The sequence below is a fragment of the Podarcis tiliguerta genome, assembly GCF_965153285.1.
Source record: "Podarcis tiliguerta genome assembly, chromosome: 13".
NCBI classification, from domain to species: Eukaryota; Metazoa; Chordata; class Lepidosauria; order Squamata; family Lacertidae; genus Podarcis; species Podarcis tiliguerta.
This window is the reverse complement of record NC_139546.1, coordinates 31,493,078-31,520,676: the sequence shown is the minus strand read 5'-3', so window position 1 is coordinate 31,520,676 and position 27,599 is coordinate 31,493,078.

The window sequence follows — 27,599 nt, the reverse complement described above, 5'->3', positions numbered from 1 at the left end:
GGACCCAACACCAAGCCCTGGAGGCTCCACAACAGAATTAATACTGCCTCTTTTTCTTGTTCTCTTTCCCCCCTTCCCTGCTTTCTTTTTTTCTTTTTTAGTTATATACACAAGCCCCTTTTTATTTAATTAATCTCATTAAATAATTTATATGATTACAACACAATAAAAAAGCAATGGGAAGATGGCATAGGCTATGAAATCAATGCCACCCAGTGGTCTAGAATGTGGTCTAAACCTCCCTTGAAATCCATATCAGTGAAAAGAAAAGAACTCACTATGAAACTCACTTACAGATGGTACCGAGCACCACAGAATCTGGCCCTGATACACCCAGGAAACTCACAAAAACCTGGAGAGGCTACACTTCCACAGGCATATACCTCCACATGTGGTGGGAATGCCCCCAAACCCAACTCTTCTGGACAACAGTCATACAAGAAATACCGTATTTTTCGCTCCATAAGATGCACCTGAACATAACACGCACCTAGTTTTTAGAGGAGGAAAGGGGGAAAGCCCATTTTTTTTGAGCATCAGCTACCAGTTGTGCAGCTTCTTTGGCAAAGGGGGAAAGTCCGAATTTTTTAAGGATCAGCTCAAAGTTGTTGAGCTTACTTTGCAAAGAGGAAAATCCTGCTTTTATAGGGTTAAACTCACAGTTCTGCAGCTTCTTTAGGAAAGAAAAGGGAGTTGTTTCTACAGTTTCCAGACAATCAAATGTCGCTGGGGAAACAAACAGCCTCTGTCTGCAGAACATTCAACAATGGAAGCCTGGGCAAGGGGGCAGGGCCAGAAAGGGAGCCAGGGATCGACCACACATTTGCTCCATAAGATGCACAGATATTTCCCCTTACTTTTTAGGAGGAAAAAAGTGTGTCTTCTGGAGCAAAAAATACAGTAAGCAAAAAGGACTAAACAAGTACTAGAAGTTACCCCAGAACGGGCCCTACTGAACATCTTCCAAAATAACAATTCCCACCAGTGCACCAATGGGACCAATGGGGAGGTGTTATTGGGGTGCTATTTTTATTTTGATTAAATATATTGTGGCTTTTATGTTGATCTTTTCTGTGAGCCTCCAGGTATAGGGAGGTATATATGCCTTCCTTGACTTCTGATGTGAATGGAGAGGAAATAGTGAAATAACTGTTTCTTTGTGCAAAATTTTTCATTTTCGGCATATAAGTGGTACTTGTAAAATTAATCACATCCAGCATATTTAAGCAGTAAAATATTATACTTAACAACACCAAATCCTTATATGTAAAGTCATAAAAATAACAAAAAAGAAAGAAAGATACTTGTGTGGGACTATTATAAAAAGAAAAACCAATGCTCCAAATCCATAGTAGGCTAATACTTTATTAGGCGATCATGTTTTGCAACATTTTAGTTGGCCTAATGAATATGTTGCCTAATATGGATTATATAATAGAATAATTATGTGTCTCTATAATATGGTAGAAAAGTTTGTTTGTTCCAAATAAATAAACCAACAGTTTTTTCCTGTTCTCTTTTAACTCTGGAATTCTATCCACCTTTTGTATTATTAATAAAAAATTACAAGGAGAAAAGAAGTCACGTGAGTGGGCAAAGTATTCAAGGAACACAGGACATTGTTAGCAGATTTGTGCATACAGCTTTTAAAGAAATTAACTTCGGATGAGAAACACTACCTGCCAAGGTTGTACTTTTGCTGGACTCACTCTACCTCTGTTTGGCACGGCTCTGTGTTTCTGCCTGGCTGAGTACATCTTATGTAAACTATGTCCTATGGCATGAACTGCATTGTAGATGGTGTAGCTTTGGCCAGTCATACTCATCTCAAAGAGTGTCCCAGGGAGGCTCTCCAAATTCTCTTCACCACTACAGGCATTATTATTATTTTCCATGCCATCCATAGAATCAGAATATAAGCAGTTGAATGCCTTTTCCCAGAAGCGCAAAACAAACCCATCTTCATTTTTTGATTTAGGACGAACAGTTTGCAGGAATTTTCTGAACCCCCTCACTTCATTTAAGTGTATTGCAAAAGTGAAGGCACCATCAAAGACTTGCATATCCATATCCATCTCCATCTGTATTGTGTCTGCTGAGAAATCCCATTGGGCTGTCATGATCCACACTTTCCCCATAGCTAATGGTAGAATAGACTCCTGTGCTGCATATGCATATATTTTAATTAACAAAAAAGAGATAGTAATAGTTTCTGCATTTACAACCAACACTTGAACACTGGCATTCGATAGATAAATAGCTTCGTCTAAGATGGAATCAAAGGAAGTATGTGTATCTGCCGCTTGAGAGGTGGCTGGAATTTTCCCCTTGAGGGCTATACAGATTCCATGGTTCAAAAGCATTGGAATCAAGGTCTGGAAAAACTTGTCTCCATTATCATCGTCCATTGTGAGGATGCCAACCCACGTCCATTGAAAATGCAGAAGAAGCTGAGCTATCCCTTCATACTGATATTCTTCATTGGGCACCATCCGGTAGAATGAAGGGAGATGGGTTTTAACATCAGTCACTGGAGCAATTACACAATAGGCAATCTAAGTAAAATGACATGCAAATTTCAGTAAAATGTGAGGAAAGTCTTTTTTTCAAGAGTTCATTGGGTGAGTGGGGGGTGACATAAGATACTCCTGAAAAGTCATAATGGAGAAAACAAATGTCTTCAAACTACATAGCAGGGACTTGCCACTGACCATCATTTGATACAATACGATAAGCTTTATTGTCATTGTCCCATACAGAACAATGAAATTAAAAAAATCTACATCAGACATTCAAAAACCAACAAGCCTGCTATCCCACTTATTACCAAGTTGTAATTTACTGCTTGTACCATTTCCGTCTCAAGGCCCCAAGACCCACACCCAAGATAAATACACACGGACACTTATATTAGTTTAAGTTTTTGGGCAAATTTTGGCCACAACTTTATTGAAATACAATTACGTGAGCGGTATTGGCTTAGGCACTAACTCCCCACTATAACTGATTCCACCTTTCAGGGTGATCATCCAATGGGGTAAACCAAACGAGGGAGCTAGGTCAATGAGGACCAACCTAAGCTCACCCCGAGGTTCCTGTGGTCCGGGCATGGCCCTAGCCCCTCAAGCGGACTTCGGACGAGATTGAGGATGCCCAGATTCCTTTAACGGAACACACAGTTCCTGTAGGGGCAGGTGATGGCCGCACCTCCCCTCCCCACAATCCAACTGAGCCAATGCCTAACCGCCACCTAACAAGTTGTGACTATTTGCCAAGGGGTAGGTGAAAACCAAATGGCTAAAGCCAAACTGCCAAATGGAAAAATTCCTACCCAGCCCCTGTTCCAAAACAGGCGACCCAAACCAAAGTAAGGCCAAGCAACTGTACCTAAACTAGCGAGGGTGGGAGGGTGTTCAACAGTGCGAAGCAAGTGCCCCTCCTTGCGTCACACTGCTGTTTTTAAAGCCCCTGGGATCACGCCACTCACCGGGTATTGGCTAAAATCGCCTGGTGTGATCCCAGGGGGGTGGCCAGGACTTCTTGCTCCCCGCCCCCATTTTAACCCTATCAGGTGAGCTCTTGGGTCCTGCGTGCAACCAGGGCCCTCTGTTATGAGGATCCCATTTCTTTGTTTGCTAGTAATTTATTGTATATTTTATTGAAATGAACAAGGAAGACTTCATTAATTAGATCATTTAGTCAGTTGCAAGGTTTCTTATTCTATCTTTGACTACCCATTCTATGCCATAGACACTGAAATGAGGTGTCACAATTGCCAGAGGGAGATGCTCTGGCCCATCTGCAAGACATACCCTGGAGTGGTGGCAATTCCATTTGTAGTTGTTTTGGGGAGGGAGAGAAGGTTGCCACTTGTGCCTTCCCATAAAGAATGGGATTAATTGTTCACTTTTCCTCTTGCATGAATAGGGGGCCAATTACACAGTTGTGTTAACTACACATTCATTGTTTGCAGACTGACACTTTCTTTCCAAAAAGAACAAAAGAAAAACTGAAAAGGCCAACAGTAGAAAGGTAAATATTATCAATAATAATAATAATAATAATAATAATAATAATAATAATAATAGGTATTATTTCTATCCCACCCATCTGGCTGGGTTTCCATGTCGGAAAGCTGCATAGCCAATCCAAATATTTTACCTGTGGAATCTTGTAGATGCCTAAAAGAGTAGCCATGTAAAGGGAGATTTCAGAGTCGAGTCCTCCAATGACGGCCATCAGATTCTTCTGCTTATTGCATTTGAAATTGGGGACTACAGTTTTATGACTGGAAAGAAGTTTCAGGGTGTTCTGATGAGTCATCCTTGCATTTGTATAACTGTCATAAATGTGGAAGCCGAGGCTGACATTTGGTAGAAGTTCAGGGTTCTCATTTATCTCCTTGACAGCAAATGCCAAGGACAAGATACGCTGGTAGTTCTTTGTCCTTGAACTGAAGAAAGAGTTAATTAAGGCAGATATATAGCTCTTCATCAGCCATCAGTTTTTCAAACATTTGTTAGATTACATCTAATTGGAAGGAATATTAGGAAAGAATCTTGCCTGCTTTGTAAGTTAGGATTTAATAACAAATTTACTAACAGCAGCTAGCACGGTAGTTGGAAAACTACCAGATGTTGGAAAACTTTGCAATTAATAAAGATTGATCACTTGTATAATATCTATGGCTCCATTTCCCCTTTTTATTAATTGAAATATACTCGGACTTGAGAGTGGATTTCATGTTCTTTATTCAGCTCATAGTGGTGAAGAGGAATTGAAGTTTCCCCACAATATCTACTTTATATACATTATTTACACAATGGGCTGCACGTGATTGGCTAATTCTGGGATTCTCCTGTAGGCTAATCAGATTGTGGATACACTTCCACCTGGAGCTGGATTGGGTGTCTCCTGAGGACCAATCATACTGCTGTATTGTTCTAGGATCAATCAGACTGCTGCATTCTCAATCCTATTGTTCTAGGACCAATCAGACTGCTGCATTTTGGATCCTATTCAACTCAGTACATAACACACACACATGCCACTGTTCAGCCCCTAGTGAAGACTTGTAATGCCACATAGGAAACCTGGCTTCGCATGCAACCAGAGTTGGATAGGGAAACAAAGCTGAAGGCAGGTTGCACAACAGCAGTGGCCCTGGCAAGGCAGCAAGAAGGGAGAAACACTGCAAGGGGGAAAGCGGTGTTTTAAACACTGGTAGAAATTGAAATTCTTTAATTTGCGGCCATTGGCCCATATCGAAAACAATACATCAAAATTTATCCATAAACAATACAATTTAAACAGTTCCAAGTTAAAACACCCATATAAAACCAATTTTACTTCAGTTAAGTAAACATTGTACACAATAAGCTCCCTCTATGTAAACCGCAATTCAAATCCATCAGATTTTGGGGGTATGCGTCTTAGTTCTGGCACTTATTGATGGTTCTTAAGTTTAGCTAAGCTGTCAGAGTCATACAGTGATCCATTTCTCCTCTTTTGAAATAAAACATTAATCAGGTATCTAGCGACAGCAAGGGATCTACTTGTATCTTTGTCGTTTAATAAGTATATTATTTGGGCTTCCTGAGGTCCGTCAGCAATTCTCGATAAATATGGGTCCAGAAACTTGGACCGTGAGGCCGAATGTAATGGACAACAGAAGATTATATGATATAACGATTCTATAGATCCACTTTTACAGTCACAGAGGAGTGAGATCTGTCCGTTGGAGAGTCTGTTACCCAACACATTTGATGGGAAAGCATTGAAGTTTCAATAAAGCGTGTTCTCACTAAGGGAGAGCACGTGTTGCGGCTGGGACCTGACAAGCACCCTTTAATTGCCAGGCAGAATTGAAGGAGGGAGCCTGGCGTGGATTGGTGATGTTGTCGCTGGGGCAAATAGCATGTTGCCAATTTGGGGGTGGGATCAGAGCTTATTTAAGTCTGGCCCACAGCTAGCTGCTTTCTCTTTCGCTGTGGGCATCGGATCGCCTGCCCGCCCTCCCTTGTTTGGGCTTGCGCTTGACCTTGCTATGCCTGTCTAGGGGTCGTTCGCTGTTATGCGAGTGCCTGGTAGGAATTTTTCCATTTGGCTGATTAGTGTGTGCCATCTGGTTTTCGCCTACTGCGTAGCAAATCGTCACAACTTGTAAGGTTGGCGGTTAGGCATTGGTTTAAATTGGTTGGTGGAGGGGTATGGATTGGCTGTGCCTGCCCCTCCAATGCTGCTGCTGCACGGGAATTCCGGTAAAGGAATTCAGGGGCTTACCATCCTTTCGTCCAAACCCCTGGAATCGGGTTTGGGCCGCGTATTGCCCCTAGGAGCATGCGGGGAGAAGCTGAGGGTCTGTGTCGCAGCTCCAGTCATCCCTGATCTTGTTCCTCCACACTGTCTTCCGCTGGAATCCGGAAGTCAGTGCTGTCCCCCAAGGCGGGGGGGACAGCTAGTCTTAACCAATGCCTAAGCAACCACTCACAATTTGTATATTGAATAAAGTTGTGGCCAAAATTATGCCAAAAACCTTAAACAAAAATTAACGTGTGATGTGTGAGTTATTGGGCTTGGGGTGTTTGGGGGATCTCAGCACGCAAAGCAGGGTCGGGAGGAACTGTGAGGGAAATTTGCCAAAGACATAGGTTTGAGTACTATGGAATATATGGGAGGTCCACATTAGTTATGTCTCACACAAGAAGCAGCGTAGGAATGAAAGACAGAGAAGTCTGAGTGCAATGAGAAGGGAACACAGAATAACTATCTGGCGATTTTAAAAGAAAGCAGAGGTTTCAGTAGACTGAACAGGGTTCAACATGGGAGGGGGGGAGTGGCAGTTTAAAACAAAATGAGTCCAGTGAGAAGACAGCTTGGAAAAGTTCTGTTGCATTAGATTTTCAGTCTTAGCTTCTGTGTTCTACTCATATCTGCTATTTCTCCTGGCTAAAAGTGGTTGGTCTGATTGATTGATTGATTGATTGATTAAAAAACCCTCGGTGTCCCCCCTCCCCACATGTTGTTTTAAAACTACCACTTTTTTCTCAGCCTCACTTCACTTCCATTTACTCAGACTTCTTTAGCTGAGAAAAGCAGCTTCTCCTCCCCTCACACACAAACCTGGTTTTGAAGACGAAGGTGAGAATCAGTGCAAAGTAGGGCTACATTACAGAAGATAGAAGTGGCTTCAGAAATGCAACTGGAAAGGGGAGATGAGAAGGGGAAACCCTGTGTGTTAATATGGAGGGGATAGCAGGGGTTTGTTGAGTAGATCAAGCAGGTACAAAGCCTTACTTCTTGATATATGTGTATAACATACCCAGAATTCATTAAGGACATTTTAAAACCACTTTTTTCAAGGAGTAATAGTTATGACCTGGCCTGAAGTATGCAGAGAAAACATACTCCTTACATAAGTTTTAATTCTTCCAGAAACGCGTTTGTGGGATGTACCCTGAATGATAGTTCATCAGATAAGAAGCCATACTGAGTAACAATAAATCCAATCGTTAGGTCCCCTGACTGATAATATTGATGTGGGAAGTGGGGGGAATCAACCATGGTATGCATAACAGCATGTGACTCACAGTCAGTCTGAGGGAGTCGTGGAAACAAAAGAAGCAGAGGCAAAAGAAACAACCCCGTCATCTTGAGCCACATATTCATGCAGAATGCCCAGCATCAATCCAAAATAAACGTCCAGCCTGTTCAGTGGCTCTGGACCCTTTCTGATGAAGGCAATCACACACAGATCAGTCTGACAGCTGTCAACCTGCCTCTACACCACCCAACATCCCAGCACTGAGTATTGAATATCTACTTTCGGGGTTTCAGAGACTATGGTAACTGTGAATGTGCTGCTGAAGAAAGCCACATTGAACCCAACTTTGTGTAAAATCTATCAGCCAGTCACCAATACACTATTTCTAGTTGTGATGCATTCCAATGCCCCCTAAGCTTGGTGCCCAGTCTGGTGGATCCAGTAGTACTAACCTAAATCCACCTCTGAAGTCACACTCCAATAGCAATGGATCTCTTTGAACAGCAAATTCAGAGATACGGCTGAAATTACTATTAAAGAACATTTTTAAATCAATCAATGTAAATAAATAAATGTCATTTAAAATGTGGCCCATATAATTGAATGGATATGAGCATTATGCAGTATGTTTCTATGGTTGAGAAAAATAATGGGGAGAAATCTTGGGTGTTTTATGGAATAAAATAGAGATAGAAAGAAATGAACTAAAGGGAAGATACAAAAAATAATAATACGTCTGGATTGGAAAGTGTGGAAAGACTGAGAGGAGGAAGAAAAAAGTAAGTGATAAATTACCTGAAATAATAGGATAGCTCAGTCAGGTAGAGCATGAGACTCTTTATCTCAGGGTCATGGGTTTGAGCCTCATGTTGGGCAAAGGATCCCTACATTGCAGGGGTTCCATGTGGTCCCTTCCAGTTCTAAAATACTATGATTCTATGATGTGACAAAGTGACATGTGGAATGTAAAATCAGAAAGATGAGGAGAAACGAAAAACAACAACATGCCAAAACAAGTCAAACCAAAATAATAAGCAAATATAAAGTGTAATACATAGAAGAAAGACTATATACATCTAGGGAATCCTAGGCTCATTGCCTGTAACTGATTACCACTTCTTCAATGTTAGTTATGAGTAGGGAAATCTTTGAATTCTTGGTTCACTTTGATTGATAAATATATAAGACATAAATATCAAAAGTAAATATTAGCCTAGAACAAGAAATAGTGCTTAAGCATGTTTTGTTACAAAGTTTAGATCTTAACAGTTGAGTAGCAAAGCATTCATAAGTCCAAAGTTCAATCAGTGATATTTAAGCTGAATAGTCAGCAAGTATAAGGCAAATTGGTTTTGATGGTAGGAAGCTGTTTTTATGAGAACATACTAGGCTTTTATACAGTTTCCTAAGATTATAGCATTATATCATACTGTTCTTCATGCCTTCCTAAGAATTAAATTTGTACAAGTTACTCAAAGGTAATTATGAATTTGCTTTGGACCTACATATGTGTTTACAATAGGGAGAAGGAACCTATGGTTCTCTAGATGTGGATGGGCTCAAACTCCCATCAGCGCCAGACAGTTTGTCAATCATCAGGGACTATGGGAATTGTAGTCTGGAGGGCCACAAATTCGCTCCCCATCCCTAGTCTACAACCACTACAATACGATACAATACAATACAATATCTTTATTGTCATTGTCCCATATAGAACAATGAAATTGAAAATCTATGTAAGACATTCAAAAACCCCTAAAAACTCTGAAACCCCATTTTAAAATACAATATACTATAGAGACTCCTTATGCTGCGTTTAGAACCAGAATTGCATTTGCGTAGAAACTGTTTCTCGGGTGGCTAGTCCTGGTCTTTATAACCCTATACCTTCTTCCAGAAGGCAGAAGCTGAAAAAGATAATTTCCAGGGTGTGTACTATCCTACGCTATCTCTGTAGCTTTCTTATGGCACCTGACAGCATAGATTTGATCTAAGGTGGGAAGAGTGCACCCAATTATTCTCTCTGCATTCTTTACAACCCTAGACAGCATTGTTTTTTCCCTGGCCGTGCAGCTCCCAAACCACACACACAGACCATAAGTTAATACACTCTCCACAGTACAATGGTAAAATGCCATCAACAGGTCCTGTGAGAGAATGTTTTTCCAGAGGATTCTCAGAAAATATAACCTCTGCTGTGCTCTCTTCATCAGGTTTTTGCTGTTTTCTCCCCAGGTTAGGTCATCTCTCAACTCCATTCCCAGAAATCGAAACACCAAGACCTGTTCCACGCACTTCACCTCAATAATAAATGGCTGAATATTCAATTTACATTTCCTAAAGGCCACAATAATCTCTTTTGTTTTCTTTAAGTTAAGGAGTAAGTTGTTTTTCCTGCACCACTCCCCAAACTGCTCAATTTCCTTCCTATAGGCCGCCTCCCCCTCTCCAGCTGTGATTAAACCAACCACCATTGTATCATCTGCATTCCCTTCCATTACCTTTTCCTTAGTACTTATGATCTGACACAACACATGCAGAGGGAAAAAACATCCTTACGCAAATTCTTTCAGTTCATCTAGAAATTTTGTTGTGGGGTGTTCACTAAATGATATTTCTCCAAATATGCAGCCATACTGAGTAACAATTGCTCCAATGATTAGCTCACCTATCTCATAATATTGATATGGGAGCTGGAAACGATCTACCACAGCGCACATAACAGCATGTAGCTCACACTCAGTTTGAGGTACATGCAGTAACAATATGAGAAGAGGCAAAAGAAATACCACAATCATTGTGAGATACTTTGTTATGCAGAATGCCTAGGTTCAATCTGTTATACACCACAAACCTTTTCAAAGGCTATAAAAAAATTGATAAAGGGAAACTCACAGACACTTAGTATTAGCTTTCAGAGTGTTAATTATTGTGCTTGTGATTTCACAAAAATCCATGTGGGAATTGGCAAGATGAATGATGACATTTAGCAATTTGTGATAATGAAAGTGTTCAAAGTTATCTCCCACAAGTATTGCAGTTTGTAAGACATCACTCATTGGCGGAAAATTGAAGGATTTTTTAAAAAAAGTAAATTTAAGGGAAATATTGTAATCTGGTTTTGGATGGTTTTATGATGTTTTATGTCTGTTATTGTTATTTATTGTTTGTAAACAACTTATGGATTCATTTTGTCTCCAGCATCCCTGTCCAAAATTTTTGTAGTATCCTGGTGTGATGCTTTGTTGTTTGCTTCTTGACCTTGCCAAGGAATCACTGTATTTGGGACCAGGAAGGAATTTTATCTCCCGACAATTGACCGGTCTTGTGGTTTTTGACTCCTTCACAGCTTTCATCACAACTTCAATGGTTAGGCATTAGGTAGAATTCATGATATTTAATTGGAAGAATTGTATGGTTGTGCCTTCCCCTTCCAGGAATTGGGGTTTTTCATTAAAAGGATCCATGGAAAAGCGTTTTGTTCATAAGCCCCAAAACAGTGGTTTCGGTGGGCTGCTACTATTTGATATAATTCCTAGGGCAATTCTGTCCCAGAAGTGACCCCCCTGAGAAGCAGTCAGCAGACGTGCTATGTAAATAATCAACCAATGCCTGAGTCAAAATCACTTACACAAGTAACCAATAAAGATTTGGCCTGTTTTGATTCAATAATGTAGTCCTATGTATTCAGTAAAAACATTGGGAGGCAATGATAGGAAGCCTTACTGTATCTGAACATGCAATATATGCCACAAACCTCTACATTCAAACCTATGGACAAGAGAGAACATGACCCTCAGAGAAAAATGTATACCCTACTCTTCCATTTAAGGGGAGTAGGCAGATTTGGAATATCATACTAAATAAGAAAAAAAAATGTAGAATATTGAAGATCGCAGAAGCATGTTTCTTGAAAAGGCCAAGTTATTTAACATGTTTTCAGGGGTACTTTTGAATAGTCATTTCAATGGAATAATACATAAAAAGCAAAACAATTTAATTCCTAGGTATTTCTATGTATAAGCTGCTCTCTGCTGTTCAACAAAGGCCTGAGGATAATTATGTAGCATTTGGGGGCAAAGATACAACCCAGTAACCCAGCACTGGAGGCCAAGATGGAGAAGATCTCCACAGCCACCATGTATTTCCCCTTTGTGCTCAGGTAAGAAGGAACAAAGGACAACCAAACACTGCAAAATACCAGCATGCTGAAAGTGATGAACTTGGCTTCATTGAAGCTATCTGGCAACTTTCTGGCCTGAAAAGCGACTGCGAAGCTAACAATGGCAAGAAATCCCAAGTATCCCAGAACACAATAAAACATTGTGACTGATCCTTCACTGCATTCCACTATGATTTCTTCCATGAGAGAATACGTGTCCAAATGTGGGAATGGAGGAGCAGTGCATAGCCACACAACACAAATGATAGCTTCAATAATGGAGCAGCTAAATACAACAGAATTGGCCAGACTTTTCCCCACCCATTTCCTCATCCTCGATCCTGGCTTGGTGGCCCTGAAAGCCAGGACCACAGTGACAGTTTTTGCCAAAACACAAGAAACAGCCATGGAGAAGATAATGCCAAAGGCAGTTTGTCGTAAACAGCAGGTCACTGTTTGAGGGCAGCCAATGAATAGCAAAGAGCAGAGGAAAGAGAGCAAGAGGGAGATGAGTAGAGTGTAGGTGAGATTCCGATTGTTGGCTTTGACAATGGGAGTGTCCTTGTACTTGATGAAAATTTCTAGCACCAAAGCTGTGATTACAGAAGAAGACAAAATCAAAAAGGTTAAAATGATTCCCAAAGGTTCTGTGAAAGACAGGAAGTTTAGGACTTTAGGAAGACATTGATCTCTGTTGCTGTTTGGAAATTGGCCTTTGGGGCATTGGAAACAGTAATCCATATCTGAAAAATGAAGCAAATTTTCTGTTAGTTCCTCACTATTCAGTGGAAGACAGCCTTTGCTGTGTTCAATGCAATACAGGGATGGGTACTTAACTATTAATATTTCAAAGAACACTTTGTAAGCAAACTAATTTTGACACACCCACTCTTAACACTGATTTCATATTAAAGAGAGTGCCATGAAAGCTCATATGGGAACATAAAGACTTTGGGGACTGGAGGACTAGGAATGGTTGAGTCAGTCTATTTCCAGTCCTCATCACTTTATCATGTGTGTTTACCAAAAGATTATTTTGTATGTCTTCAGAAATCACCAAATATTTATAAAATAAGAGCTGTATAACAATGTGCATTTCAATTATCATTGAAAAATCCTACTCTTTAAAAATACTTCCCCCGCCCTCAAATACATATTTTCATGTATATTTTGTAATATTTTTGAGCCAAGGTCTGCTGCCGAAGATAGTGGAAGTATAAAAGCTGATGAATAACAGCCCAATGAACAGCCCAATGATGATGAAATATAACGCAATCTTTGGATTCCCGCCAAAGTGAGACAACTCTGTTTTAAAGCAGTCCAAACAAAAGTGGGCCCTTCTAATGGTGTGAAGTTTTGCTTTATTTTAGTCCAAGTTTATTTTTCATTTTTGAAACATCTACTGTCAAATGCTACATAAAAGTACAATACAAGGAAGTGGGGAGCAGAGGGGGTGTAGTTATATGACTCAGAGATCTACGTTTCAGCCATGGAATGGCTTTTCCCGAATTCAGAATTTCCTTAGACAATACCATGTCATAGCCTTGCTAAGTGTTCTCTTTCCACAAGAGATAGCAAAGATTATCATAGCTTGTGCTTTATAAAAATAGGTTTATGGAGTTATGTCTATCTGGTGTAACATGTATGGAATCTGCCCCGTAACTTGATGATCATAATCTGTTTTCTGTTTTGTAGAGCTGAAAGTAAATCTATTGAAAGATGCAGTGCATTACTTATACCATTAGACATTGTGTGCCCTTACCCATTTGGTTTGAAATCTTCCCATATGGGCACGGAGTACAATCATAGCAACAAAATGGCTCTCCTTCCTTCTTTTTTCTGCTGTCTCCTGGATAGCAGTAGTCATTACACACTGCAAGGGGCTGCACCTATTGATAAAAAGAGGAGAAAAACAAATTGCTGTTGTATTCAAGTACTCTGTGGTGATGTAAAGAAATTTGTTTATAATAGAAGTGAGGTTTCTAAGGCTGCCATTCTATACACATTTAATTCTTTTACAGCACTTCACAGTAAGTCAATGGAAAGTTTCTAACCTTGCTAATTATTGAAAAAAAGAACTCACGAAAAGGCTTCAGGTTGCAAAGGCATCTTGTCATAAATAACTTTCATATTTAGTGAGATTTCAAGCATGGCTAGAATGGCTGTCTAGCATGAGAAAAGTTGTTTTAACCCATTTTGACTTATATTTCAAGAAAATATAGAAAAATATAATTTAATTTTTAGACAAAGGAAAGCAGAAAGGTAGGGAACAGCTAGAATGAATGATAGACTTATCAAACCCATATCCCTGCTGAACTCCTGTCAGCTAGTCAGAAGGTCCGGGGAGAACATATAGTTTTGTTTTTATTTGGTACTCCATAAGCTTTTTCTTGTCTGCTGTTTTGATTTCCCCTCTCATTGATCACCACCATAGGGGAAAGTTTAAATATTGAACTCTTTCCGTGTTAACATTTTCTGCAATAACTATGTTTGAATCCCACCTGATTAAATGTGTTGTGCCATGTGATAGCCTTATCATTGATTGTGAAGTCTTGATCTGTTACAGCCTCTGGATCTATCATTCCTACTTTCACACTTGCAAACGATTGGTTTGGGAAAGCAACCCAGTTTATTATGTCAAATCCAGCTGCTAATTCACCCTTCTCATTCAAAGACACTTTATCACCAGCGCTATTGTTAAATATGATGCTTCTGAGGAAAGGATGAATCTTGAATGAAAACAATCAAAGGCAGATTTTACAAAATAATAAAAAAGGAACAAGATCATTCTAATATATCATTCTAATTTTAATAAGCTCCAGTCCCTGACTATACAGCTAGTGACCAGTTTAGGCATGTCTGAGATGTGCATGGCCACAGGTGTGTGCATCACACCAATCTCAGAAATATTAAAATGCCATGAAAATGTCACAAAAGGGGGCAGAATGGAGTGGAATGGAGTGTCCTTATGTTCGCTGCCTGTAAACATGGTCATTCCTGAAATCATTAGGTGTCAATAACAATAACAGATTATTATAACATAATAATTCACAGAGTAAAATCTATGAACAACGGATTAGGTCCAGAGTAAGACCTTTTGTAGGGTAGATCAGCATTACAGAAACCAAGGTAGATGCAAAAAAGAGGAAGAATGATTCTATGAGATCACTTGCTGAATGGATGCAGAATCTATGACCCTTCTGATTTTTATTTTTATTTTTTTGAGCTATGACTCATCATTTGTGACCATTCATCTTGCTTTCTTGGGCTGAGAGAGAGAGTCAAGTATGTTGGGATGCTGCCAGGGAGACAAAGTCCATCATGACTCCACGTCGTCTCCGGACATCCATTGATCTCCCGTAGACACGCAGTATCAGCAATTAGCGACACGAGCTCCAGAAATAGCTTGCCACATTCCAGAGCCGATGCACGCTCTATCAGCAGATAACGCACAGCGAAAGATGCACTCAGCAGAGCATTATTTACAAGTTTATTTCTGCGTTGATCAGAACAAAGAAAAACATGACTGCCTGCTTCAGTGTTCCGGTACAGAGAGAGACACGAAAGCAAAGACACAACAGAAACATCCTGTGAAACAGGAAATACGCAGACTGTGACACAAATATCCTGCTCCCTTTTAAGGTGGAATGGAAATATCCTAACAAAGTAACCTCTGGATGGCTCTAAATCAGCCATTGTTAACTGTGAATCCGTGTTCAAGAAAAAACAAACATTTCTTAGGTATGCTCTGAATTGTGTGCCATCATACACTAAACTGGCTATTAGAAGAGTACTCTTTATTTGAAACATTACCTGCCAAGATTGCAGATTTGAAACATCCAATCTAGCTCTGTCCTGCATTGCTCTGTGTTTTGACCTGGATGAGTACATCTTATGTAAACTATGTGCTATGGCATGGACTGCATTGTAGATGCTGTAGCTTTGGCCAGTCATACTCATCTCAAAGAGTGTCCCAGGGAGGCTATCCAGCTTCTCTTCACCAGTGCAACTATCAGACGTTTGCTTGACCTCCTTAGAACCAGAAAACGAGCAACTGAAAGCCTGTTCCCAGAAGATCCTAATAAAATCATCTCCTTTTACTGAGTTTGGTTGTAGGTGATGAAGGAATTTTCTGAACCCTGGCACTGCATTTGAATGTATTGCAAAACTCAAGGTACCATCAAAAACTTGTATATCAATAGCCCTGAGCATTATATCCAATGAGAAATCCCACTGAGCTGTAATAAGCCATACTTTGCCTACTGATGTCTCTGTAATGCTTTTCAATGTAACATATAAATATATTGTCCATGTCAAACATGTTATGGTGGGATTTTCTGCATTTACGATCAGCACTTTGATCTTAGAGTTGGATAGATAACAAGCCCTTTTCAGAATGGAATCAAATGAAAGCTTCTCTATAGCCTGAGATACAGGTGGAGTTTTTTCATTGAGGGCTATGCAGATTCCATGCTGCAAAAGCATTGGCATCAATGTCTTTACAAACTGGTCTCCATTATCATCATCCATTGTAAGGATCCCAACCCATGTCCATTGGAAATGCAGAAGAAGCTGGACAATCCCTGTATACTGATATTCTTCACTCGGCACCATTCGATAGAATGAGGGCAGCTGGTTTTTAACATCCATCATTGGAGCAATTATACAATAGGCAAGCTAAGCGAAAGGAGGAAAATCTTTAAAAAGCAACACAATAGTAAAATTACATAAATAAGGTCATGTGAAATGGCAACCCAGCATAAAACCCTATGTTAAAGTCTTGATTTCCCTCTGCCAGCAGCTGGAACAGCTCAATGGGGTTTGGATCTACTGCAACCTTACACCAGCTTAATCTACACAGGCTTCCTTTAAACCAGCTTTTTTGCAATGTATAATATGGTTCTGTGGTGTACTTGAGCGCTGTAGAAAGTACTTCATATACCTTTAACATTGTGTCTCAGTTCCCACACTACTGAATGGAATAAGTATTAATCATGCCACTTACAGAAATATTTTAAACTAGGAAAATATCCAGGTCTTCAAGTCTCTAAATGACTCCATTATTTTTGGATGAAGATATCACATTTCCCTGTTAAGAAAGTATTGTAAACATAGAGAACCTGTAGCCTTCAAGGTGTTGTAGGATTCTAGCCCTAGACGCCTAAGGCAAGTCTTGGGACTTCATTTCTCACCCCTTAACCATTTTTCTGATTGTAATCTGACTTGGTGAATTCTCACACCTGCCCACCCAAATCTGACCATTTTATTTGGCAGGTGATTTCAAAATATCTCACTATTTCCATCTAAATCTACAATAGATTAAAAAACACAATTATCTATTTCTCTCACGGGCTTATAGTTGCTTACAAAAAAGAAAACAAATGGAGACAACAGACATTGAGTTTTAAGCTAAATAGTAAAAGAATAAATATTACATTACACTAGGTTAAGGTGTATGACACATGCATGTTACCTGTGGAATCTTGTAGATGCCTAACAGAGTAGCCATGTAAAGGGATATTTCAGAGTCAAGTCCCCCAATGACAGCTATCAAATTCTTTTGCTTATCACATTTGAAGTTCGGGATAATCTTTTCCTGGCTGGAAAGAAGCTTCAGGGTGTTCTGATGAGTCATCCTTGCATTGATATAACTGTCGTATATGTGGAAGCCAAAGGTTGCATTCGGTAAGATTTGGGAGTTTTCATTGATCTCCTTGATGGCAAACACTGAGGACAGAACGTGCTGGTAGTACTTAGGCCTTGCTCTAAGGGAAGAGTTATGTTATGTTTAAGACATATATTGAGCCATCAACTATCAGTTCATTTCAGTACATTCAAAAATACACGAAATGCATACTATATAACATCTTACTCTTTTTATTTCAAAGGGAACATAAAGGACATGGCACTTATTTCTGCATTAAATTAATCATTCAAAATAGCCTTTAAATTTGGTTGGTTTGATTCATCTTGATTTATAACTGCATGTACAAAAATCCAGGAAACCTGTCAAATCAGGTAGTAAACCCATATATGAAGCCTTTCTGATTAAAAAAAAGAGGAAGATTATAAAGACTGCTAAAATACAATGCAAATTAACAAAACACAGCATAATCCAGCAGAATGACAAAAATAGACCGTGGATTAATTTTAGGAGTGTGCAGCCACACAAATATGGGGTGGCTGTATCCCTACACAGTTTGAGCTGCAATGCCAACAAAGTAACCCAAGTTGGACAAGGGCCACCACAATGCTTTGTACTGCTGTGTCACTGTGGTTTTCTGTGCAATATATCAGTATGCCTGTGTCCCTTTACTCTATGTCCTTGGACCCTTGGACCCTTTCTATTATTTTAAAAATAAGAGGTGGAGCAGCAGAGTTTTTCTTTTTTTCTTTGTAAAAAGTGAAAGGACTTTGCAGGCAGCATTAAGTAGAGCATCACTGAGAAATGCCTAATGAAGGATCTTTCCTCCCCAAATAAGCAAGTGATTCCGAAGCTAAGCTGGCTAATATTTCCTCTTCTTCTACTACTTCCATCACTACTTCCTAATGTATAGACAAGAATACACACCACTCAGAGTGAGCTGGGAGGGTGGGAGTATATTGAAGAAATGCTAAGCAAATAACGTAGAAGAGAGTATGCTGGGTTGTAAGAAACCTGCTAATTATCATCTGCACTTAGCTTTTTGATCATGACAGTGGTTATAGTATAATCAGTGCTTTCCCCCCTATAAACATTGGTACCACTACTCACCACAAAGTTGTTATAGTAAGTGCCATACCTTTTAACAATAAAAAGTGGTGCTGGTACTGCATATCAATGAGTACCCCCTGGGAGGGGAAAACACTGCATATAATCTGCATGTTGCTGTTCTGATCTGTTCTAACACATGTAGAAGGAAAGGAAATTCCCTTACATAAGTCGATCAATATCTTTTATTGTGGGGGGTTTTTTGAAACCTATTTCTTCGAATATGAAGGCATACTGAGTTGCAATTGTTCCAATGGTAAAGTCACCAGTCTGATAATACTGATGTGAGAGCTGGAAGGGTTCACTCAAGCTACACATAGCAGCGTATGCCTTGCACACCTTTTGAGGGAACCACAAACTGAGCCCGAGCAAAAGAAATGTCCTAGTCATCTTTGACCACTTCTTGGCAAGGAATATCCAGCTTTTATCAATAATCCAGAAGCAGCTTGGTGCAAACACCTTTTGTCTAGAGTTCTAAATGCTTATGATACATGGAATTTCCCTGCAGCCCTTCATATTTTCTAGGATATTTTACAACAGCCTTCAGTCTGGGCTGTTAATTCACATGGGGTTTGGCAAAATGGCTGATACCAAGTGAATAGTTATAATTAAAGGATCTGTCTCCCAAGAGAATTGCATTGTTCAAGATACCTTTTGCAGCAAAAGAACCAAAGAAAACATGTTTATTGAATTTCAGCATAATTTACCGACAATCTTATATTGCAGTTATGAGAATTGAGTTTTAATTCAAGCTGGAATTTTGCATTATATGCTAATGTATTTCCAGTAATATCTTAAACTAATGTTGTGACGTTATAATTCAACTAGAAAACTCAAGAAGGGGAAGTGGAAAATGTGGATAACTGAAAGGCAATGTTGTGCAATAATTATCTTAAGGACAGAGAAGAATCTGTGTAAAGCCCTGTTCATGCATTCTGAAGAAATTACATTTATAATGTTACATGTTGTAATAAAACAATACCAAGAGTTACTGAGAAAAGATATTCTTGTTTTATATAAATTTGGATGGATGACAGCACTTCTGTATTAGGTGGGAGATTACAGGTCTGTGAATGTGGGCCTGCACAAAATTTTTTGATGAAGAATTAACGTATTTTCCGCCCTATAGGACGCACTTTTCCCCCTCCAAAAATGAAGGGGAAATGTGTGTGCGTCCTATGGGGCGAATGCAGGCTTTCGCTGAAGCCTGGAGAGCGAGAGGCGTCGGTGCGCACCGACCCCTCTCGCTCTCCAGGCTTCAGGAAGCTATCCGCAAGCCTTGCTCACCCGGCGGGAGTTCCCGCGGGCTCACAAGGCTTGCAGGTGGCAGCCTGCAGCCTGGAGCACAGGGCGCCCTCCGGAGGACGCCCCGTGCTTCGTGCAGGTGTCCGGAAGCCTTGCACGCCCGGGGGGAGTTCCTGCAGGCTAACAAGGCTTGCGGGTGGCAGCCCGGAGCACGGGGCTCCCTCTGGAGCGCGCAAGGATTGCGGATAGCAGCCTGTTCTGGGGGCTGGAGTCGGGGGAAATAATTTTTTTTTATTCATTCCCCCACCCAAAAAATGAGGTGTGTCCTATGGGCCAGTGCGCCCTATAGGGCAAAAAATACGGCATATAAGTTTTACTAAATAAATTAAGTGCATAATGCATTAGTTAGCTAATGTAACTTCAAACTGATACAATTAATTTCATTAATCCAGGAATGGTGGATGGGAGGCATCGGTTACAACAGACACATTTTCATTGACATGACAAAAGCATCTCTGTCCATGCCACTTCAATGTACCAAAAACCTTAATAAAAGGTTCCTCCCAAGTTTCCCATTACTTCCCCTTCATTGATCATTTCCTCCCTATTGGTGAGGCCCAGTGCCAAGATAAATGATTGCCTTGTTTCTGCTTCTACCATTTGGGAAATGAAATTGTCAGTGAGCCAATGGAGGAATTGGTTAGACCTTATATTCTTGGCAGAGTTTGAGTTCCAACAGATATCAGGGTAGTTAACATCTCCCGTGACCACTATCTCTCTCCTTTTCAAATGTTTCATAATCTGCTTTAAGAAGACATCATCCAAGTCTTCAGTCTAACTTGGCACTGTGTAACAGACACCCACAGTAAGTTACAGGTAGGTAGCCGTGTTGGTCTGCCATTGTCGAAACAAACAAAAAAAATCCTTCCAGTAGCACCTTAGAGACCAAGAAGAGAAGAAGAAGAGTTTGGATTTGATATCCCGCCTTTCACTCCCTTTAAGGAGTCTCAAAGCGGCTAACATTCTCCTTTCCCTTCCTCCCCCACAACAAACACTCTGTGAGGTGAGTGGGGCTGAGAGACTTCAAGGAAGTGTGACTGGCCCAAGGTCACCCAGCAGCTGCATGTGGAGGAGCAGAGACGCGAACCCAGTTCCCCAGATAACAAGACTACCTCTCTCAACCACTACACCACACTGGCTTGTTTGTTATTGGTATGAGCTATCGTGTGCATGCATACTTCTTCAGATACACTGAAGTACACTGTGTATCTGAAGAAGTGTGCATGCACACAAAAGCTCATGCCAATAACAAATTTAGTTGGTCTCTAAGGTGCTACTGGAAGGATTTCTTTGTTTTTGTTTCGACCTACAGTAAGGTCACCCCAGGTAGTGTGGTTGCTGACCTTGAGCCAGACATCTTGGAGAGTGAAGTCAAACGGGCCTTAGAAAGCACTGCAAATAACAAGGCCAGTGGAAGTGATGGTATTCCAGCTGAACTATTTAAATTTTTAAAAGATGATGCTGTTAAGGCGCTACACTCAATATGCCAGCAAGTTTGGAAAACTCAGCAGTGGCCAGAGGATTGGAGAAGATCAGTCTACATCCCAATCCCAAAGAAGGGCAGTGCCAAAGAATGCTCCAACTACCGCACAATTGCACTCATTTCACTCTCTAGCAAGGTTATTCTTAAAATTCTACAACGAAGGCTCAAGCAGTATGTGGACCGAGAACTCCCAGAAGTGCAAGCTGGATTTCGAAAGGGCAGAGGAACCAGAGACCAAATTGCAAACATGCGCTGGATTATGGAGAAAGCTAGAGAGTTCCAGAAAGACATCTACTTCTGCTTCAATGACTATGCAAAAGTCTTTGACTGTGTCGACCACAGCAAACTATGGCAAGTTCTTAAAGAAATGGGAGTGCCTGATCACCTCATCTGTCTCCTGAGAAATCTCTATGTGGGACAAGAAGCTACAGTTAGAACTGGATATGGAACAACTGATTGGTTCAACATTGGGAAAGGAGTACGGCAAGGCTGTATATTGTCTCCCTGCTTATTTAACTTATATGCAGAATTCATCATGCGAAAGGCTGGGCTGGATGAATCCCTAGCCGGAATTAAGATTGCCAGAAGAAATATCAACAACCTCAGATTTGCAGATGACACAACCTTGATGGCAGAAAGTGAGGAGGAATTAAAGAACCTTTTAATGAGGGTGAAAGAGGAGAGCGCAAAATATGGTCTGAAGCTCAACATCAAAAAAACGAAGATCATGGCCACTGGTCCCATCACCTCCTAGCAAATAGAAGGGGAAGAAATGGAGGCAGTGAGAGATTTTACTTTCTTGGGCTCCATGATCACTGCAGATAGTGACAGCAGCCACGAAATTAAAAGATGCCTGCTTCTTGGGAGGAAGGTGGTGGCAAACCTAGACAGCGTCTTAAAAAGCAGAAACATCACCTTGCCAACAAAGGTCTGTATAGTAAAAGCTATGGTTTTCCCAGTAGTGATGTATGGAAGTGAGAGCTGGACCATAAAGAAGGCTGATCGCTGAAGAATTGATGCTTTTGAATTATGGTGCTGGAGGAGACTCTTGAGAGTCCCATGGACTGCAAGAAGATCAAACCTCTCCATTCTGAAGGAAATCAGCCCTGAGTGCTCACTAGAAGGACAGATCCTGAAGCTGAGACTCCAATACTTTGGCCACCTCATGAGAAGAGAAGACTCCCTGGAAAAGACCCTGATGTTGGGAAAGATGGAGGGCACAAGGAGAAGGGGACAACAGAGGACGAGATGGTTGGATAGTGTTCTTAAAGCTGCCAGCATGAGTTTGACTAAACTGCGGGAGGCAGTGGAAGACAGAAGTGCCTGGCGTGCTCTGGTCCATGGGGTCACGAAGAGTCGGACACGACTAAACAACTAAACAACAACAACAACAACAACACAGTAAGGTCACTGTTGGTTCTCCTACAATTTTTTGCCCATATCTGCATTGAATGATCCAGGTCATGCATCTCAGACCTGTTTGGTCTGTTCCTTTTGAAGAGGTTATGCCCCTCAGTTCCAACATCCCAGTCATCAATATCATCCCACCAGGTTTCAGTAATGTCTACCAGGTCATACTTGCCATATTTGTTTATTTCCCATACTCCGTGCAAGAAGACAACAGAAACCATGAGTCATTCCCTCCAGCTGCTTCTTTCATGTAGTTTCTTGCTCTTTAGTGGTTTATGGAGCACCACATCAGTTTTCTTCTTTTGTCTGTAATATTGTCTCCCTCCCTCCTCCCTCTAGTTTAAAATTCTCCAAAACAGGTTTGTTAGACTCTTAGCAAGCACATTGTTGCCAAATGCTGTGAGGTGCAGGCCATCTCTTGCCAAAAGTCCTTCCTCAAGGAAGCTGAGACCATGGTCCAAGAACTTATTGGTGCAGCCAGTGGTTACTTCCAGTATTTTTGACTCTCTTCCTGTAAAAACCACCTGTACCCTTAGTCCCTTCAGCTTCCAGCCCAGAGTGTCCTAGTCCTGAGTTACATGCTGATGACCTTGTCTGGAAGTATCATTTGTAGAGTCAACATGGTAAACTGTGATCGTACCTGTTTTGGGATAGAAGTATTGTACCACTTCACCCTGCCCCAATATCTGACTAAGAATTCCACCCAATGCCTTATCCACCACTCAAGACAGCTCCTTTGCCATCTCGCCGCCAAACCAGCCTACAGCTGCAATCAATTTTGATGTCTCTACATAGGTCATTCAGCCAACACTCATTTTCTGCAAGAGAAAAGATTGACTGATTTTCAGACCAATGGGTGGCAGGATATCCCAGCCAGCACTGCAGCTGGCTGGGGAATTCCCCTGGTTTCTGGCCTTGTGATGGGGAGGCCTTTGTACTGTGAGGCTGGAGGTCTAACACGATGAGCTGCAACTAGGGCCCACCTGGATGCTGGGTAAGCAGCCAATATGAGAGAGCCAGAAGCAGATTATAGGTAAGGAAAATAAATCTAAAATGAGGTAAATGCAACCAAAACACAATGATATGTATTCAGTATGTAATTCTAATCAGTCTAAATGCAACTTTAAAAAAAGTCAGAAGCTGACGGTTTTTGGAACGTACCATTACATTTATCAAAAATATATAGTTCTAATGACCTAATTTAGTGCATGTTATGCAGAGAACAAAATATCTCCTTACATAAGTTCAGCTGCAAACTTTCTTCCGGGATGTGCATTGAAAGGTATTTCATCAAATACACAGCCAAACTGTGAAGCAATCACTCCAATAATGAAGTCCCCTGTTTGATAATACCTGTGTGGGATATGGAGCAAATCAGTCATGGTACACATAACAGAATGTACAGTATACACAGTCTGAGACAACTTTAGCCATAGTGAAAGCAGCAGCAGCAGAAATATCCATGCCATTTTGGGGTAATGTTTGTCATATAAGCGCCAGTTTCTACCTGAAATTCACAATCAGCCAGGTTAAAAGGCCCTCCAATTCAATGGCTCTGGGTTTTGCTTTTGTTTTGGTAAAGAGATCCTGCTGAAATTCAAATTGGGGCAGCCCTGCCTGTTTGGAGCTTCTCACCCCTTTCTGAATAGCACAGAGATACCTTATGTAAGTTTTCTGCCTGCACTATTGATATCTGTTGCCTCAGATAATCCACATAGGATTTGAAAAGTGGAGGGATGAATCCTAGCAATCTGAGATGATTACAGGGTTCAAAATCTTAGCCTTGATCATTGTTATGTGCAAAATAACAGAGCAAAATGATTATATGTGTTTGTCAGATTTCACTGGAACTGAGTGGGCTGTGCTTGTTGTGTAGAGATTAATCAGGCCCATAGTAAAAATGGTAGATAAATATTAAAGCTTTGGGTTTAACTTTTACTTTAATATAATCACACAAATAAAAGTTACATTGATGTCTTATATTGTGTCTTTTTGTTTGCAATTTTAACCAGATCTGTTAATGAATTTCAGTAATGTTGTATATTCATATTCAGTTGGATCTCATACATTCAACAGCTTTAGTTGTTCTCTTAATATTAATTACTTCATTCCAATTATCAGGCAGCAGTCCACTTCTTTGAGTACATTTATTTCTTGATAGAAGTAGGAACATATCAATATGTCTTACCTCCATATTTATCCAGGAAACAGCAGTAACATTGGGTTGAAAAACTATTGCTGGTTGTTATTTTTTACAGATCGAGAGAGAGAGAGAATTTCAAGCCAAATCTTCCCTCAGTAGTCAAAATATATTTGTGCTCATGTTATCTGTTTTGCATTGAGCTTATGGCAGTTCCACTGATGGCAGGACCTCACACCACTCTCCTACATATGTTTTATAAGACTGGAATAGGTGCTGTACTTTGAATGGAATTCAGATTTTTTTTAAAATAAAAAATTGTTGATGTTTGTTAGGTTTCCAAGGGGTTGCTCGAGAGCAAGCAGGCAGATACCTCCCTGCTCGGCTGTGAAGCCTTGCTTTTGCTGCAAAAATAAACTTCTGTCCAGAGCGCCACTCTCCCATGGCTGACTCATTCACTGGCAGAATCCATGAGTGGGCGGGGCTTAAACTTTCCCCAGCAAAGTAATTTCTTGACACCCAGTCTGTGCCTCCCCTCTCTGCACGAAACCTTACTGCGCAATGAGGGCGTGGGTAACAGTGGACCTCTCCCCTCCCCGCTTTGCCTAGGCAAGGTGTCCTGGCAATGCCTCGCCTCCTCCGAACCCTGCAGCTCCTCTCCACTGGAGGGGTGGTTACTCTCCCTCACCAAGGAGGAGCTGCTTTCCACGACCTTTGGGGGCTCTCTGTAATCCATCCGGCTTTTCCTATCTCCCTCCTTCACCGATGGCAGTTCCCTGACAATGTGGTATAGAGCTTAAGTAATTTTGGAAAGCCACTCAATGTTGCACGTGCGGAAGTCATATTAGCATATGCATATTTTTGTTATCTTTTTTCAAAAATAAATACAAAGTCAATTGTAAGGATCTCAATTATTAGTAAATGTATTCTAATTTCTCTTAATTAGATTATTAGACCTCAGGATAATTATGTAGCATTTAGGGGCAAAGATGCAACCCAGTAACCCAGCACTGAAGGCCAAGATAGAGAAGATGTCTACAGCTACCATGTGCTTCCCTTTGATGCTTGTGCCTTAGGTATATAATGAAGGCACCAGGAGAGCCCTCCTGGGGAGAGCATTCCACAAACATGGAGCCACCACACCTCCCTCCAGCTCATGACTTGCTAATCATGTTGCATAACTCCCAGCTATCATTCTAAATGTTGCCTTCCCTAAACACAGATACTGTCTTTGAAACTATAATCCCAGCTGGGGAAGGAGGAAACCCACATATGATTTTATGATTCTATACTTTGCAAATGAGATTTGCTATTTTTTAAAAGTCTGAAGTACATTATTCCACACGACAAAATTAATTAGAAAGAGATCTAATATCAAAAGTTCATTGAACAGGAAAAAGAAGTGCTTATTTATGTATTTCTTCCAGGAAGCATCATAATTTAGATTCATAAAAATTATGTATTAAAAATTAATTGGCAAAAAATAATAATCTGAAATTAGTAGATCATTACCAATTCCTCCTAAATAAGTGGTCCTTTCTGTTCAACTTAGGTTTCAGGATAATTATGTAGCATTTAGGGGCAAAGATGCAACCCAGTAACCCAGCACTGGAGGCTAAGATGGAGAAGATCTCTACAGCCACCATGTGCTTCCCCTTTGTGCTCAGGTAAGAGGGCACAAAGGACAACCAAACACTGCAAAACACCAACATGCTGAAAGTGATGAACTTGGCTTCATTGAAACTGTCTGGCAACTTCCTGGCATGGAAAGCCATGGTGAAGCTCACAAAGGCCAGGAGACCCAGGTAACCAAGGACATAATAAAACATTGTGGCAGACCCCTCGTTGCATTCAACTACAATTTCTTCAGTCAGAGAGTGAAAGTCAAAATCTGGAAATGGTGGAGCTGTGCATATCCATACAGCACAAATACTCATTTGAATAAAGGAGGAACCAAGAAGAATGAAATATGTAAATCTTTTCCCCACCCATCTTCTCATTGTGGAACCAGGCTTGGTGGCCACGAAAGCCAGAACCACAGTGATTGTTTTGGCCAATATGCATGAAACAGCCACTGAAAATATGATACCAAAAGCAGCTTGTCGTAAGTAGCATGTCACTGTGTGCGGCCACCCAATGAATAGGAAGGAGCAGAGGAAGCAGAGCAATAAGGAAATGAGGAGAGAGTAGGTGAGTTCCCGATTGTTTGCTTTGACGATGGGAGTGTCTTGATGCTTAGTAAAGATTCCAAGTATGAAAGCTGTGATCAGAGAAAAACACAGAGCCAAGAAAGCTAAAGTGAGCCCTAAAGGTTCTGAGAAAGAAAGGAAATTGAAGGCCTTTTGAATGCATTGTTCTTGGTCTTTGTTTGGAAATTGATTTTCTGGGCATTTGAAACAATTGTCCATATCTGAAAAAATGAAATAAAAGAGGCATTAATAGTCACAAGCATCTGTCATTTTTTCCTCTTCTTTTGACCTTTATCGCCCAAGTGCAAAATGAAGTGAATGCATCCATCTCCAATTTCTGCTCTGTTCTTCAGATCTGTGTTTGTTTGTTTCAGTTAGTCAAGACACATACATGAACTATAGGAAAGCAGAAAATATATATATTATGTAAGTGAAAATCAGTTAAATACCCTAGACATTTTATAAAATAAACTAAAAAACAAAGTGGATATCTGTAATGTAGAATGCAATTTTGAGACAAAGACCAAGGCCACAACCCTATACTCACTTACTTTGGAGTAGGTTCCTTTGCGTAAACATGTCTAGGATTACATCCCAAAAAGCTTGAGATTGGAGT